This window comes from Cydia splendana, chromosome 11, assembly GCF_910591565.1.
Source record: "Cydia splendana chromosome 11, ilCydSple1.2, whole genome shotgun sequence".
Classification (NCBI taxonomy): domain Eukaryota; kingdom Metazoa; phylum Arthropoda; class Insecta; order Lepidoptera; family Tortricidae; genus Cydia; species Cydia splendana.
The window spans coordinates 9,723,708-9,742,685 of record NC_085970.1 but is presented as its reverse complement, the minus strand read 5'-3'; the positions used below and the strand labels follow the sequence as shown (position 1 = coordinate 9,742,685).

At 37.0% G+C, this 18,978-nt stretch overlaps 1 protein-coding gene across 5 annotated transcripts in view; it reads left to right on the top strand.

Moving 5' to 3' along the window:
* The window catches only part of LOC134794888 (brain tumor protein-like), a 500,480-nt gene that overhangs the window by 463,244 nt on the left and 18,258 nt on the right, over positions 1-18,978 (top strand). The window contains exon 4 of one of the 5 annotated variants that reach the window (XM_063766726.1): positions 9,259-9,301. The exons of the other annotated variants lie outside the window; for them this stretch is intronic. The gene's annotated coding sequence lies outside the window, so the exon portion shown is untranslated. The remainder of the gene's footprint in view (positions 1-9,258; positions 9,302-18,978) is intronic. 5 annotated transcript variants of the gene reach the window in all.

Genomic DNA, 18,978 nt, shown 5'->3' with positions numbered 1-18,978 from the left:
CTCTAGCGGACGTTGGTAGGTTCATACTCAGTAGGAACATACTGGTGTAACTTCATTACACCGGTATGTACAAAATTTGTTATTATATTCATAAGGGATCCTTTAATATTTGACTAATGGCTAGCAATTTGTCAAAGCAAACATTCCCCTCCCAGAGGTCGTCCATTATTATATATTAAACCTTCTTAATTTTACAAACGGCGGCATGAAACCGCAAATTCCCAGCGAAATTCTGTCAAAACTTCCCTCTTAAAATCCGTGACTTAATTTTGCTTTATGCATACGAAATCGAATTTTAGTAGGACGGGATAAAGTCCAAACAAACGGAAACATTTGATACTTTAAATACGACTGATGCAATGGCCTTCTGAATAATCGAATGCATTGGATTAAAATTTAAATCTGAAATGTATTGCCTTTGAAGTTAATTATTTTGAACATTCTAGTTTACACATATCGCATGGACGTTAAGGGGTTCCGGGAAATATTCAAATTCAATTCACGTGCAAATTTTACTGCACGAAAATTGAATAGTCACATAAAAATGGAAGCTGAGATTATTACTCGTGATAGTGTTTATTTAACATTTTCCGTCGGTCTTGTTAGTTAATCGCAATTTTAACGAGCTTTGTTTCCGAACGAACTCCTCCTGTTAAAATTTTGAAATGCGAACCGCAAAATACAGCTTATAAACTTGGCCAGTTCAAATTTCGAACACGACGTCCGCATTCGAATCGCGTGCAAGCCTGAAGGTATTATACTTTTTTATTGCAAAACGAGATCTAAAACTACTATTCTGCCAAGTTTTACAATAGGTTTAATGTAACAAGTCCCAAAACACGCGATTTGTGCATAAGTAATCTTAACAAAATTGTAATTAATTTTTGCAACTAGGACATTTGACCTAAATCTCATCTTTGTTGAATGTTTTTGCCGCAGTATTACTACGTTTATACCTACAAATACCTACGAGCTTCAGAGTTCATTCCCAATCGAAAGCGGCCTCATTAGGTGACGAATGAAAAATTAAAATCGCCGATAAGGACGGCGTTATACAGTGGAAAGAGAGGGCGAAGGCGTCTCTCTAACAGCCAATATCCGCTCTATCAGCTGACGGAAACAGCTGGCAAGTCGAGTGAACGTCATTCATTCTCCTTTTTTTTTCAAGTGACTAACGATTTTTCTACTGTAACGAATTCGTCGCCATTTATTTTATGTCAAAATTGGCATCAGGTCGGGTGTTTGTCGCAGTTATGGGCGTTTAGCAGTGATTTATATAAATGCCCGTTAGCGTCAGGCTGGATCGACTTTAATGGTCCGCGATGGGTTTAACTAGCCATGTCTGAGTATTCTAAGGGTAACGAAGCTTGTACTTAACAGAGTACATATTAGGCATACGTATAATTATTTAATACAGTCTGGGAAATCGCACTTAAGTAAGTACATCAAAATAAAACATAATTTTCTATGTGACGACAGCTGTCATTCCCGATTTAGATTTAAAATGTTCACGCCCACTTACTATCAAAGGTTAACTGGAAAAGATCCCTCAAAGGGATCAGTTCGTCTTTGTACTTTTTACTAATTTAATGTTATTATTAATATGTCTTTGTGTACAATAAAGAGTCTACTACTACTACTGTAAGCTTATTTGTGGTTCAGCTCTGATTTAGATGGTCACTGGTTAGATAGGTGCGCTTACAAATCATTTCTAAAATGTACATCATACGTATTAGTACGTTGCTTCTGGAAAAAAATATATGGAAAACTTGGCATAATTAATAGAAGACTTTTTTCAATTGGGATATGTACGTTATGGACCGAAGTTATTTTTCATCAACCCTCCCCAACCCTCCCCCCTCTGCGTCACCCCCCCACACCCCCGCAAAGGGCCCGAAACACGGTTTTTCTAAATTTTTAAGAAAACCATTCAAGATATAGAAAAAGTGTGTAGGAACGAAGTGATCCTTAGTAAATTTGCTATTTATCTCTTATACACACTATAGTGCTATCACTTATAGTTTTTGTGAAATCTGTCACCATGTATGCAACTTTTTTAGAATTTACGTTTTTTTTTCTTTTGTAAGATAACTTTTCTCAAAATATACTTACGATATCGCCAAATTTTGTTTAATTTAAATAAATAGTTAATACGTTCTTTAAAATGGTGTATTATTTATTATTAAACTCCTTCATTTGACGATGCTATGCCATTTTGAACATACATCGTCTTCAAACATTTTTAAGCTCACCGAACATCGTTACTATTAACCACTTGACTGTGAAACAGATCGCACGGTCGCGTTTTTATAGCTTGCCTCACACCTACCTTCTAGCCTATAGAAGTGGTGTGCGCGTGCCTCCGTGAGGGACAAAATATACGAAATGCGACAATATTAAAAACACGTTTTACATTCCTGACAATATACCAAAAACAATAATCTAGGTATTTCGGTCGGGTTATTGAAATGAAATGAAATGAAAATTTTAACCCATACTAAATTTATGGTGGGGAACAAACAAAAAGTGAGACTGTGACAAGGACAAGCAATAGTACCGCTTTCTTGCTACTCCTACTGAAAGTTCTATAAGTGTATCTCTTTCGGTCATTTGGCCCCTCCCCCGTTTCCTCTCTATTATTGTACCTCTATGTTGCCTCACCATGCCTGTCACGCTCTAACAAGTATGTAAGTGCGAAAGGGACGCGCATAGTGATAGGCGATCAAAATGGAACCGTGCTGCGCCCGCTGACCGAATTTTATACAACACAAACGAGGGTGAACTCACGATTTTTGACCACCACACACATGAAAAGTTCATCATCTTCTTCGCGTTGTTCCCGGCATTTTGCCACAGCTCATGGGAGCCTGGGGTCCGCTGGCAACTAATCCCATGATTTGACGTAGACACTAGTTTTTACGAAAGCGACTGCCATCTGACCTTCCAACTCAGAGGGGAAACTAGGCCTTACTGGGATTAGTCCGGTTTCCTCACGATGTTTTCCTTCACCGAAAAGCGACAACTAACGCGAGGAAGAAGATGTGTGTGGTGATCAAAAATCGTGGGTTCACCCTCGGTTGTGCTGTACCTATAAATTTCGGTCAGGATCCGTTTCATATACAGACAAGTGGTTAATAACGATATTAGCTGACATTGAAAATATTTGAAGGCGATGTATTTTAAAAATGGCATAGGATCGTCAAATGAAGTAGTTTAATAATAAATAACACATACATTCATATAATCACGCCTATTTCCCGGAGGAGTAGGCAGAGACCACGGTTTTCCACTTGCTACGATCCTGACATACCTCTTTCGCTTCCTTCATTTTCATTACATTCCTCATACACGCTCGCCGGTTTAGGGTGCTCTTGACCTGGCCTTTCGTCAGGATTTCCCCGATCTGATCAGAGAAAATCCGCCGAGGTCGACCACTTCCAACTCCCACTTCCACTTCTCCCTTATACACTCTCTTTGTTGGCCTTCTTTCACTCATTCTTTCCACATGTCCAAATCATCTCAAAATACCTTTCTCAATTTTAGTCACTACATCAACATTCAGTCCACACTTTTCCCTTATCACACTGTTCCTAATTCTATCTTGCAATCTCACACCACACCCACTTCTCAGCGCTCTCATTTCCACTGCATTCACTTGGCTCTGATGCCTCTTCTGCCATACCCAACTTTCGCTACCATACATAAGTGTAGGCACCAACACCCCTCTTTGAACAGCCAACCGTGCTTTTTGCGACACCTTCTGGCTGCTCATAAAAGCGTTAAGTGCCCCATTCACACGTTTTCCAGCATTCACTATCCTTTCAATGTCTTTATCATGCTTACCGTCCCTAGTGAACAAGGTTCCTAGATACACAAACTCTTTCAATAAATAATACCCATTTTAAATAACATATTAACTATTTACTTAAATAAAAAAAACCGGTCAAGTGCGAGTCGAACTCGCATTCCAAGGGTTCGGTACATAAGTCCGACTCACGCTTGACTGCACATTTCTAATAGGTTTTCCTATTATCTATAGGTAAAGTACTATTTTGTGTATTTTTTCAAAATTTTAGGCCCAGTAGTTTCAGAGATAAAGGGGGGGGGGGGAGGAATGGTCGGACAGACAGACAGACGCACGAGTGATCTAGTGATCTTATAAGGGTTCCGGTTCCTGTTGAGGTACGGAACTCTAAAAGCGTGAAAGATATCGTAAGTGTTATTTGAGAAAAGTCATTAGAAGAAAAAAAACACTGAAAATGCTAAAAATAGCATCTTCCGTGACGTATTGCGCAAAAACTATAAGTGATAGCAATATAGTGTGTATAAGAGATAAATAGAAAATTTAATGAGGATCACTTCGTTCCTACACCCTTTTTCTGTATCTTGAACGGTTTTCTTAAAAATTGAGAAAAACTAGGTTTTGGACCCTTTGCGGGGGTGTGGAGGGGTGACGCAGAGGGGGGAGGGGAGGGGAGGGTTGATGAAAAATAACCTCGGTTGACAACGTACATATCCCAATTAAAAAAAGTCTTCTATTAATTATGCCGTAATTTTAGCTAATTTCACTGAACTATATATATTAAACAGTTACTCAACCAACATGTGCTACCATGCCAAGGCCCCTCATACGTAACTCTTATTACTCTTATATAGCGTTTATACAGCTCGTATTATTAATTACCTGTAACGGACTCGTAAAGCTCCAATGTTAATAGCAAACGTCATTATATCATTTAATGATGCATCATGGTGGAAACGACTTGCATTTAATGATGTTATCAATAAATAGTATTTCATACTGAGTACTTACACGAGTTACTTCGGATAGCCAAAGCTTTAGCTGATTGACGGTAAATTAAGGACATTTGTATCAGTATTTAAAAGCAAAAGAAAATAGAGCGCTATAGGTATATTATACAGAACGCATACAATCATATAAGGACCTCGAGCATCAGAATTAAGTTACTTTAGCAGTAGCTGTTTGAAATTAAAGTGGAGGTATTTATTCTTCAATTCAGGCATGTTACAATGCACTTATGGATGTCTTAAACTACCACCGGGTCTATTCTAACACCACAGCCCCAAGAAACTAGGCGGGATACATTAAAAGAAACATACTCGTAAAATCATGTAAATACGCAGTTCTTCCAGAAAAATAGTAGTATTTACCCACAAGGCAGTGTACAATGTCAATCACTAAAATCTGTGTGTATTTTGTGTAGTAAATATGTACGAGTAAATATACATTATCGAACGAGCGATTTATAAGGATTTTTTAGCCTATAACTGATGTACCTAATCCAATATCATCATTACTGTTAAACTTTGTCTCACATAATCATTTAGCTATTGATCTAAAGTTCGACCAAGAAAAGTCTGCAGTGATTTTGCTAGCCCACGCAGTGTAAGTGTTATTTAAACGTCATAATTTCACAAAAGTTGGACGTATAAAATAACACATGCACTGCGTGGGCTATCAAAATCTCTGCAGACTTTTCTTGGTCTAACTCTACTGTGTTATCAAGTTTATTTCATTGTAAATTTAAAAACACAATGGCGCCTATATTTGCTACGCTATCATGTATGGATAATGTAAACGAACCCCTCAAACAAATAAACCAATAACAAATTATTGCGGGCCAATAAATAATAATTGTCGTCTCGATTAATGTCCCGTTATTATTTTAGTGGAAATTTGGCCTGTTACAGCAACGCCAATAATTGGCAGTTAATGAATATTTATCGCATTGTTTATTTAATATGTTACATGTAATTAATTATCGAGCTTATGGTATTATTTTAACTTAAGCTGCGGGTCTATGATGCGATTTTATCATCAGTCACCGAGGCCGTCACATTGTAAGAGCTTGTGCACAAATCACGCGAGGTTCAAGAGGGGGGGTGGGGGTCACGAAAAAATCACGACAGATCACGTTCGGGGAGGGGGGTATAAGGAAACCTCACGTGTATTTTTCTACAGTGAACGAAACTAAGAAAAAATACCTACCACATGAGTAGATACTTTTTCTCGGTTTCGTTAAACATAAATCTTCACTCCGTACTTCTAAATAGCGAGTCTATTTTACGAAGTTTTGGATCGCGTGGCCTTACCGGTCGAATAGAAAAATTTCAAAAAAATACACGTTAGGTTATGTGGGGGAGGGGGGTAGCCAAAAATCTCACCAAATATCACCAAGGGGGAGGAGGAGGTCAAAAAGTAGCCGAAAACACTTCGCGTGATTTCTGCACACCCCCTAAGAACTATGTAAGTAAGGGCAAGAGTTTTTATGACACATTTAACACCAACCAATTTAATGAAATCGCAACCAACCCTACTGGTGATAGAAATGTTGTTAACAATGCGCTAGTTTATTCAATTATTTTATTAAAAAAAGAATCGGCCACCGATCAATTTACGAATTTTAATTCTGTTTCATGTTTGCTGCTTCTGTTCTTGATTCAAATTTCAAACTCACAAATCGAGATCTGTTAGAATCGAGCCGAATAGACGATTTTAAATGAAAATTGAAAATTCCAAAGAAAACTTGGGCACCCGCCAGGGAATTAGGATGACTTTAATTAAGAAACTCGATCCTCATTGTATCAGAAAATCAAATTTTGTTTCATATTCTCGACGTCAACTTCAAAAATTCCCTTAATTAGACAATTTAGCTTAATTAAGCACGAATTTGTTCCGAAGCCCAGCGGAATTTTAATTTGAGCCAAAACAAACTGCCCGAGGCGGTTTCTGCATTTTTTCCCCGCTTTGCGAAGTTTAAATTCACGTCATTCAGTAACTTAATAGGAACTTTTATGCGGAAATACTTGAGTTATTGTTTCACTTTCTTTGATCCCAGTTTAGCCTTTCAATATTCAAAGTGCACTTTAATATAAACTTCGACATTATAACTTTAACTCCTGCCTTTTTTCGTGAACGAAATAAATTATACATGTACATAACCGTATTTAGTCTGGCAAGCCTACTTTGTCACTAGGAAAAAGCGTCAAATTTTAAAAATATAAGGTGAGTCAATCCATACACATTTAATTCCACGCCTTTTTAATACTTTTTTTTTATTTATTTCATGACCATTAGATTCTAGTCATGATCTTAAAATTTATACTTGGTCTAGCAAATCTTGTTAGTAGCAAAAGGCGGCAAATTTTAAGAATCGCGGGTTAGCAACACTGTTTTCGAATATTTCCAAAATAGCTTGTCATCTGTGTTTTATCTGTGAAATGTGGATTGCGAATGACAGCCATTTTGTTTGTTTACATTCTGAATCGTTGCTATTTCAAGAGAAATTTCTGCTGTCACTATTAAATACCATGGTGCTCGTTGATCATAAGTATTTGTAAAATTTGAGGTTATGATAATTACATGTTTCGGTTCGCTGTACATTGCTGCTTTTCTTAGCGCAATACTGCTCTTTGAATGTTGCCCTACTTCACTTTGCTGTACATTGCTACTGACATACTTTGCTTGACAGACTATACCTTTATTCTAAAATTGTTCTGCCAGACTATTAAAGTCTTTTTAAAATAAACAGACTGTCTTCCAACACCAAACAGCATCAAATATTTAGGGTATCTACCACATATAAATTATCGAAAAAATATTTTTCACCACACCAGCTCGGAAAGGCTTACTTTGCACTTCAAAAATTGTTAGCAAAGTTGCATTTTATTTTACATGTGAGGCAAAGTAATCAAATGCAAATTTTGACTTGTTTTCTTATGTTTGCTGGTAGGATTGACTTTTAAATGATGATTTTGGATGATAAATATTTAATAACATTCATTTGGATTTCATTTGGTTTGATTTTGTTTAATATTTTACATTTAATATTTGCTTCGGGTTGGTGAGGTGAAAAATTTTGTGTTTCACTTGGGGGCAAATTTTGTTTAACCCTCGTGCTTTGAAACCCTCGCAACGCTCAAGATTCCATTTTTCGAAGCACTCGCTACGCTCGTGGTTCAATTTTGGAATCTTTCGCTTGCTCGGGTATCAATATTAGCACGAGCGGTTAAACAATAACTTTGCCCCCTTGTAAAACAAATAACTAGTCTCAAATCACGTTCGTATTCCAAATTCAACATTACAGAGGGCATAATTTAAATTTGGAACGTGTCAGTTTGAAATGTGAATGCAGCTGACCGCGCCGAACTGAAAGGGCTAAAGTTCGTTCGAAATTTAACCGCAGAAAAGCCTTTCGGATTACTTGGGCAGTGCATAAGCCGTTCGTTCGGATTACTTTTGTTTACGAACACAGATGTTGGGAACAGTTCGGTAACAGCCGTTATCTCAATTTTAACGATTCACTTGTTTTCGTGTAAGACTACGATAATATTAATTGAATATTCAAATTGAGAATTTCTGTTTGTTAAAACGAACGCAATTTATAAATTCACAACCGTTGGGTACAGAAATATAAACAGAGTATACGTATGGAAGTTTTTTGAAACAGAATAGGTATTCTTATTTCAAGTATATATGTTTATGATTTAAAATTTATTTTTTCAGTTAAAGCAAGTATTCAAATAACGAATTTATTTAGCTTCATATTTCACGAGAAAACTGACGGTCTCAATATAATACATAGTATTACATAGGTACCTACCAAAAAAAAACTGACTATAATTACTTTTTTAGCCCTAGTCCAGCTGTTTTTACAAATGAATGATTACATCTCGCTCACTCATCTCAACCATGAGTGAGAGGCAATTAAGCAGTCACTTGACACGACCTCTCGTATGCAACGAAATGTTGGGCTAGGTCGTGATACCGCAGTTAAAAATAAATGACCAGAAACTTGGTTAGTTTTTAGGGTTCCGTACCCAAAGGGTAAAAACGGGACCTTGTTAATAAGACTCCACTGTCTGTCTGTCTGTCACCAGGCTGTACCTCAAGAACCATGATAGCTAGACAGTTGAAATTATTCAGTACTTCTGTTGCCGCTATATATAACAACAAATACTAAAAAGTACGGAACCCTCGGTGGGCGAGTCAGACTTGCACTTGTCCGGTTTATTACGATAAAATTACATATTTCTAAAGATTCCTTTACAATGTCGACGTATCTATTAGTTTTTAAGCTTCTAGACTAGACAATAGACTTAAGTATTGGAAACAATAGCTCGTTCAATATTGGAGAATTTTTTTACCTCTAAGTATTTAAGTAGCGTTGGAAAATGTTCAAAGCATAATGGCGTTTCTTCCTCATCTTAGTATTAATTTGGTTCTTTTCTTTACAGGTAAGTATCCTGACTCGACATGACTCCCTGGACGGCAATGAAGGTAAAATGTCGTTTAAAAACACGTCAAGAATGAATCGGGATCATGCCACTGGGGCTGATGCCGTTACCATCAAGTGGGGTAACTAGGGACAGATGGGGTATCTTTAGACAATTGTTTATGAGTAACGGCCGGTTCGAACTTTAGGATACGTCAAATATTACGACTAGATACAATATGGATTAGATATTTCAGTGTCAAAAATGACTTTTTTGTTTAGAGAAACGTCACTTTTGACTCTGACATATCTACTCCATGTCGTTTCTAGCCGTAATATTTGACGTATCTTATAGTTCGAACAGGGCCGTAAGACTATGAACTAATCTAGGAATTGACCTTAAGACTGGTAAATCTTCATTCAAAGATGATGGGATTATGTATTACCTTTGTCAGGCGTAGCTCACTCCGCGATTTCGTCGCTTTGCTACAGGTAGCTAAAAGTACATCCCTCCCACACCAATTTTGGTGGTTAGCCATAAGCTGCGCGTGGCGCTGTCGCCACCTAGCGGCCATATCTGTCCTGATCGCGACAGACGCGTTTTGTTAGAGAGTGAGTCTTCTGTACCTAGTACTATTATTTATTCTGTGCCTTTGTCTAATGTTATCCTTCTTGTCCCCAGTCATCCCACTTTGTGGTAATCGAATCTTGAGGTAGATTCTAATTTAGAATTTTGTTATGGTTTGAAACTGGTTTTGATACTGTCAGTATTTATATGTGGGTAGATTGAGATGTAGGGTAGGTTGTATCGGCATGCAAGAAAAATAATAAATCAGTCTTTAATCAGCTGAGATGGATTCATTGTACAGTTCCTAATACTTTACATGGCGCAGCCGGTAGGATACGTACCTACGCTCCCAAACACCTAATACTTTGCAGCAGCGGTCGGCCCTCTCGCTTGCGGCCCGCGAGCCTCCATGGCTATTTTGTATATAATATTGACAAACGACAATGTCTGATAAAGTCACAAATATTACCAAAGTGCGGCCCGCGTCAATTTCGTTAACTACTTCGTGGCCCTTGGCTGCTAAAAGGTTGCCGACCGCTGCTTTACAGATACTTGAGAACTTCGAGACGATCGCCTCGGTGATTGGCGCGCATCTCACGCACGATTTTCACCTTCACACTTCACTTTCACACTGACCTTCAAGGTGGTATCAGAATAAGATCAATACCGTAACAAGTTCTTAAATCAGAATCAGCTCCTTGTTGTAGGTAGGTACTTAGAACATTTATACAAAATGTCAATATCTATACTCAAGGTCACTGTGGATAATTCCGTCATAGGGGCTATTTCGTCCACGAGCGTATATTTCTTTGGTTATCAATCGTAGGAAAAAAAACATTCGCTTTTGATTGCTGAAAGTAAATGCAATCGCTGCTTTGTCTACGAAATTATCAATGTTGTTCTTTGTTCGAGAAAAACGCTAGTGAACTGAATAGTCCCTATGACGGAATTAGCCACCTTACATATAATTAATTTTTAGCCGCCCTGAAGCCTATAAAAAGGTCTCCCGTTCAATTCTAATTTGAATCTTTAACAAATCAAAATTGCATTTGTCTTGGCAAGTTTTAATGTCTGGGCGGCTAGAAGTTAAACCAGCAGCAGTCCTGAAAAATCATGCGCCGACCACTGCTACTTTTCAGTGCCAATCATTAAGTAGTGTTTTACCCTAACGGATCTCCAAACCGATAAAAGTCTATCAGACGGTTAAAGCAGAACGGATGAGCAGTGCTCGTCGTAAAACATTGCGCGTCATTTGTTTTACGGACTTAAAATCCAGCCCGACAACGTGATTTTCTCGCTCAAGAGTATTAAGCACTCTTTATTCTCTCAAATTAGGTACCTTGAGTCTGTTACTTTACACGGCCGCTAATAAGAACTATATAGGTGAAGTTATATGCTTTGTCTTATGCGTATTTAATTTGATACCCGACACGTATATATGGGCAATGCATAGTTTGGGAGCAATATGCAGTATTCGCGTCGAGGCGGGAGTCATTTTGATGACGTCATTACGTTGGATTAGATGGCCTACTCTGTCTTTTGGTAGTTTTTTGGGGTCCCAACAACATACTAAAAGTTTTGAGCAGTTACCGGCTCTGAACTATGTTTCCACTAGAGAGGGCACAAAAAATCAGAGACAACATTTCAGTTTTTTAGTTCAGTAGCTTAATTAGTAGCAGTAGTTAATAGTTATGCCAGTCGTTCTGTACGCGTAATAGGGTTTTGGTAAGCGCTAATTTTGGCGATTTCTCTCTTACAGGTGGAATTTCCGACATTAAAGTACCTACCTAGCTTATGTCCTGGGTAGAACATAAGCTTTATATATACTTAACATTATTAAACAGTCACTTTTGAATTTATTTTATCTAAGTTATAGATGTGGATAGGTAAACACTTTTTATGAGGCAACTTTATTAAGTCGTTAAATTACTTTAATAAGTATAATTAAATAGATTCGATTATTTATAATTACACTGTGTTTACGCCTACAACATTAACCACTAGCTTTACGAGTATTGACACCTTACTTGCCTTCATGCGTCTTAAACACCTTCCATACCATCTTACTATGCCGGCGCCTAAACAAGAAAAATACCTTTATTTACCTATCCATAAAACCATCAGCGATATATTTAACTGAATAACCAACTTGGTAATTGTAAACATGAAACAAAAAGGTCATTTATTCAACTCAACTTACAAATAAAATTAAACCTTAATTGCATAGGCGGTGGGTCGTAGATACAACGCCCACGTTTGGTTATAGGGAGGTGTTGGGTTTCGAAGCTTGCATTAGGGTGCCCAATGCCCGGGGATCGAATTGCTGCCCATTAAAGGCGGAGACAACTGCGCTCGTGTAAAACTGTTGTTTTTAGCTCGATATTTTGACGTTGAACGATCTCCCACTGTGTTTGTGGTTAAGTAAAAATAGTGACAAATACTTAAAAGAATAGTGGAAGCGATGGAAATTGGTTTTTATGGCATTTTATAAGATATTGCCTCTATAAGGAAAAAAATACCACCCGGAAACGTCAACTTTTTGTACTTTTCCCTTAAGGTGGCAATGAGGCTTGAATTGAGGATTTCATATAAACTGTTAAGAGGGTTAAGCAAGGTTTAAGGTTTTATTCAAAATTTGAGTTGAGGGTGTATACATGTTATATGTACAAACAACATATAACAAGAATATAATCATTATTTGCTATACTTATTGATATTAAAATACAATCTGAAATTTTCGTTAAACGATTAACTCATTTGCTATCTGTAGTTTTCACTTCTATAACGAATACCACAGAATATTTAGTAGAATTTTAAACGAATAGATTAATATTGTTCTTTAAAACCTCACACAAACACCCGGTTATGTAAACACACTGGTTTAATAATTAACTTGCTACTCCGGCTGCCATTCCCGCTGAGTAAGCTATTTTAAGACGCACTTGCTTTACTATGCCCTTGACATAAAAATAAGCCCGGTTCTCATGTTTACCTAAAAATAACATAAGTATTTCACTCCGACACACACACATTGTTACTTCTGTATTTTATTCGATTATAACCGAATTTAATATGGTTATACACCACCGTAAAAACACCGCGCTAACTACGTTTGACTGAAAAATCCCAGATTTAATTAGTTTAAGCAGTGAAGACGCGTTTTCACTGAAAACTAGTTTGTACGGTTACATATGTAAAACTTTATTACGACAAAGTAAAAATACAATATTAAACACAACTTTAAACTTATAAATAAGTTAACTAATATGCCTGGCCAGGATGCCATTCTTTGATAGAAAACTTTAAACGAAACTTAAATTTCACGTGACTCTTCGTAGCATCTGTCATCACATCACGATATATTTCTACTTTTCGTTTGGCGTTTGTGTATGTACGTTTGTCACCTTGGCTAGACCCCCCGAGTCTTGATCGCTAGGCAGTTCGCCCAAAAGGCTGGCCGTGGCCGCATTACCCCGCTGGAAAAGGCAACAAGGCAAAAATAAGCAAAATATTGCCGCTGTGCAAAATATTGGCCAGCTGTCTGGCCCCAATTTCACCACGGTGACAGGTGCGACAATTGTAAAATCACTGTTGCTGACGTCACAGGCATCCATGGGCTACGGTTACCACTTACCATCGGGCGGGCCGTATTCCTGTTTGCCACCATCATTGTATTATTAAAAAAAACTTTATTATATCGGAAAAAAACAGATATTTCTTTTGCGAAGTTTCTGACAATTGTCAAGATTTAGAAGAATTGTAGGTAATTCTTGACAGGTAATGAGTTATATGTCGGATTTTCGTGACAATTGTAGTGTTTCTTGTGACAATTGTCATAAACTTAGCAAGAGAAATATCTGTTTTTTTCCGATATAATAAAGTTTTTTTTAATAAAACAATGATGGTGGCAAACAGGAATACGGCCCGCCCGATGGTAAGCAGTAACCGTAGCCCATGGATGCCTGTGACATCAGCAACAGTGATGTTTTACAATTGTCGCACCTGTCACCGTGGTGAAATTGGAGCCTGGTCACTAGCGTTGATTTGACATCATTAGTAAAAGCCTAATTATTGCCTAAAGCCTAAATGGACGGATTACCTTTAGTTGCCTGTAGGCAATAGTTGCGGCGACTAAATTAGAATGTTTATCCGACAATTAGGTCGTGTTGGGGTCTCGTGATTGACGGCGATTGTGGTCGGGATTATAAGCTTTGATGTCGCTAGTTCCATACTTAATTCGATTTTAGACTTCAACTTAAGTGTACTTAAGTAAAAGTGGTTAAAACTACCCTTTCATCCCCCCATTAATACTACTGTACCTACAAAGCGCCACTTGCACCATCCTACTAACCCCGGGTTTAACCGGTTAAACCTGGAGTTAGCATGGTTACCGGTACAATTTGACACTGGGTTAACGGTTTAACCGGTTAACCCCGGGTAAGTAGTATGGGGCAAGTGGGCCTAAGGGGATTAATTAATACTTATACCTAGTAGTGTTTCTACTTCAAAAAACACAAATCAAAATAATTTTTATATTTACAAATAATTTGATTTATTTTCTAAGTAAGATTGACTCCCAGGTGAGTTTCAGGATAAAAAATATCTATTCTAGGTATCAGGTCTAGTTTATGTGTCTAGGTTGATTGACCACGAACGCTGTAAAGGGTTAGAAACGTCAGGATGTATGTATTATAAATTCATTATGCGCGATATAATCCATATAAGGGCCACTCAAGTGGCTCAAGCCATCCAGGGTTAGCCACTAATTCGGGGTTAACCGGTTAAATCCGGATTTACCAGTACAATTTAACCCTGCGTTAACGGTTACCTCCGAGTTAGTGGCTAACCCTGGATGGTGCAAGTGGCCCTATATAGTTTTATTTCATGAATAACTATCGCGGTAACCGAAGACAATATTCTGATTAATTGAATTATCTATATCTGTGATGGATTAATTATATGTTTAGAACATGATCACAGACGGTAATTCAACGATCAGATTCAATCACGTAGGTGGATAATTTCGTCTCACGATCTCAGCCAATTATAGTATCTTATGCCTGATATTTACTTCTTACTTATATTATTACTGGGTATATCTAGACTTAAATAAATATTTTTTCTTTGATACTGCTTAATGTGTAAAAACATTTATGATTTCTCATGAAAGCATTACTCACAGCATTTTATTAAAAAATCAAACCTAGAATTTTTTCATTCATAATTGGCAGCAGAAATGAAATAAAGAAAAGCTTAACTTATTTTATATAAAGTAGGTAACTATAAGGCTTATACATAAATGAATCAAAATGAAAACTATCATAGTAAGCTTTATTATTTTAGGTCTGGGCCGATTTCAAAATATTAACTATTAGTTAATACTGTATAATATTATGTCGAGTTCTATTTATTTGAATTAATTAAAGCTCTCTGAAAAACGGAAACCTACAAAGCGAGCAATATTATATACAATGTAATGTAACAAAACAAACCGAATTACACAAGTAATTGGTAATTAACGCGGACCAAATATTTATTCAAACATGCTAATTTGTACAAACGTTTGCCGCATATATTATTATTGTGTTGGTTTAAGTTAATGTTTAATTACGTCTCTGACTACTCTGCCGTGTTACACTGCAGACTTACTGTTAATATTAATACAATGCTAAAACTCTTTATACCTTTAGACGTACTCGGGTGAATCAACTTTTACAACACTGATTTGGTGTCCCTAGACTCCCTAGCAAAGAAAAATAGTTTTTACAGTACATATGGTCCTATTTTCCCGCACTAGTGCGTAAAATAGCACTTTTCGTGCGTATGTCAAAAGTTTAAAGGGCCATAATATGTACTTACTGTAAAACGTTGTACGATACACGTGCGAATAGGTAATTCGCAACTCGTGTCGATTTAAAACACTCCCTTCGGTCGTGTTTTAATTTATCGCCACTCGTTTCGCATTTCCTGAAGGCATCTTGGAACAAGAAAGGAAATCTAAAAAACATACCTGCAAACATGTAGTCTGTGTCAGTGTGTCGTATTTACACCTTTCAGATTTCAGATCATTTATTCGTAAATATCACATACATATTTATAAGTCACACAATAGGTACACACAGTTCATAATTAATTAATTATTTACATTATGCATTAAGTATATTATCTTAAAATTATTTATCTACACACATATCATAAACTGTCTATGATGCCTTCAAAATCCGTAAATAATGGCCCACATTACGATAAACTGTTTTGTTACAGCAAATTTCTTATCTGTGAAAATGTGGTAATAGCTTCATTACTATATCAAAATCGATTTGGTAATGCAATTCAAATTTCGAACATCTCTGAAAAAAAAAGTAATTTGATTTGACCCCTATTCTAATATCAGTCGAGATGACGTTTTATTCGAAATCAAATGACAATTGCATACAATATTGACAAATCTCGCATGTAAGTTGGTATCGGACGATATGGTAATCGACCCCGACTCTAGTTTGTCTCTGAATTAAAAAAAAACTACGGATGCGTGACGTGCGTGAAAAAAGTTTTCATTTGCCGCCATTTGACGTACAATTTATCTTTTAATTAGTTTGTAAGTAAAAAATAATTTGTTTTGTTATTTTTAAAGAAACTATAACAAAAGTTTCATGTAAAATGTGCGATAAAGATATTTCGGAGACGCCATCTCATATCCGCGAGTTCCGCCAGAGAGCAAAGTCGGCTGTAATATGAGGTTAGTGAATATATCATAGAAAGTTTATAATATGTGTGTAGATAAAGCAGTGTATGTAACTCTACATAATTAGGCATTAAAACACTCGTGTGATACTATTATGAAACTCATTTCATTCGTTTCATAAACCCACACTCGTATTTTAATGCCTTTCATTATGTAGCAGTCACATAAACTACTATTATTACATTCCTTTGTTTTTAGTAAACATACCTACAGGTTATGATTTACATATTAGGTATTTGATGTGTTAGGGTCAACGGGTTGGCTTTATGATGAATTTACCTATATTATTGATTATTAAAGTTAGTAATACAATTATTACCCTTAAATGTCATTCGCAAACAAATACCAACGAAAACATAGAGAACGTAAGTAATCTCAAACAATTTATATGTAAGTACTCAGTTAGATTGTGTAATAATATTCAAAGGCCAATAACATAATATAAACAAAACCGCATTATCTATCAACAGCATCTCTTGCTAAACCCCAAACACGCAAATTGGCCCATTTTCCGCCAGGGGCCCATTAAAGAACAATTTGTAACTATCAAATTCGATTTCCAAATGTCGCGCGTACACCTTACCTCCGAAATTCAAATTTGGAATGCCTCAGAATTTTAATGGAGGCAATTTATGGCGTCTCGCGACGTCATCTCGACGTAATCGCCTTACGCTATAATTGTCTTTAGCCACAATTAATATTACTTGAGCGTTATTGTTAATGAAAGGGCGTTTTGGAACGTCACCGTCAGTAAAACGCGAAGCTTCGCGCTTCCTTGGCGTATGCTTAATGGTACCTATTTCGATGGTTTACCGAGTCAAAGCCAACCAGCGAGCTATTCATCATTATATTTTTTGATTTGAGTTTTCTAAGTCACTCTATAATGGAGTATTTTTCAAACTCTATGGGAATGACAGCTGTCATTTCATTACAGTTTTGTAAGATTTGGCGTTGTTAGATTATAAATTATATTGAGATGACACCTGTAATCCTATCCATCGAGTTTGAAAAATACTGTATATTAACTGAAATAGATGTCATATATGTACATATACTAAAAAAAGTAACGGAGCTGTCCAGCGCCTTCACCAATGAAAGGCTTCGTCACTTTAAGTATTTGTCTATCTCAGGTTATAAGCAGGTACCTACCTAACAGATTGTTCACTGGGACTTTTGTTGTCAGTTACTTTGACCGTTATTTGAGTCGCTTAACTTCAAAATCGGGTAAAGCCATCTGATTATGCAATTTTGGTATTAAGAAAAGGTAATAGGGTAGATATTTGCTAGTCGAATTCAGTTCAATTTCCCATTTTTAAGCTACATGTATACCATGTTTCATGCCATCTGTCTAATGAGCTATAATTTTTTATAAGTGTAGCTAAAGTCCCCGATGCCGCATAATCTCGATGTCTGGTTTACACTAGTTCTCATAGGTACGCGACCAAGGGGACAATTTTTTTAATTTCGATCGCTCGATTTCGTCCGTCAAAAATCGGTGGAAAACGGCGAATTGCAATTTTTTTTTAATACGAGCGATAGACATTGGGAATCTAGTGGCCACTATTGACCACTCGTTGACAATTCTATTAGTAATATATGTGTGGAGATATTATTGAACGAAATACATGAAATCGAGCGGTCGAAATTCATAAATCGGCCCCCAACTCTACGCTCGCCATACGATGCTAACATTGTGAATACATTAACTTGACAGCAATGAGTCACCTTGAGGTTTGCCTTTAAAAATTACAACTTTAAAGCTATACTTCAAACATGGACACGTAACACAGGCCGTTTTAAACGCCATTAAAAAGCAATTTGCAATGTTATGTCGTTTGTGGTTTCTTTATATTTGCTTATATTTCTTCAAATGCCCTTTGTCCTACTTATCTATTAGGATATTATTTTTCACATCACCCATTCGAAAAAGGGCTTTTTCTTTCCTGCTAGGAGGGATCAAAGTGGCACTTTTCTTCCCTGTAGAAGGGATGAAAGTGACAATTTTCTGTTCCAAGACACGATTTCTTTTCTATACAATTTTTTTAGCTTAAATAATATACAAGCTAAAGTGGGACTGGGCTGGTCATGTCTGCCGAATGCCGAGTGAGCTGTGGGCCAAGATCGTCACAGAGTGGCAGCCCAGCTCAAAACGAGGAATTGGCAGACCACGTCGGCGATGGCGAGACGAGTTAGACTCCTTTTTAAGGGAATGGCCAGAGACTGCACAGGATCGGGAAGACTGGAAAAAGTGGGGGGAGGCCTTTGCCCAGCAGTGGGACATTATAGGCTCCCAATAATAATAATAATAATAATAAATAATATACAGGGTGGAAAGGCACGACGATCCTTTCCGGAAATGGGAGATAGTTTAGCCTAAGCTCTATATTTTCTCCATAGAAACTATGTTAATATGGGCAACCGTTTCTAAA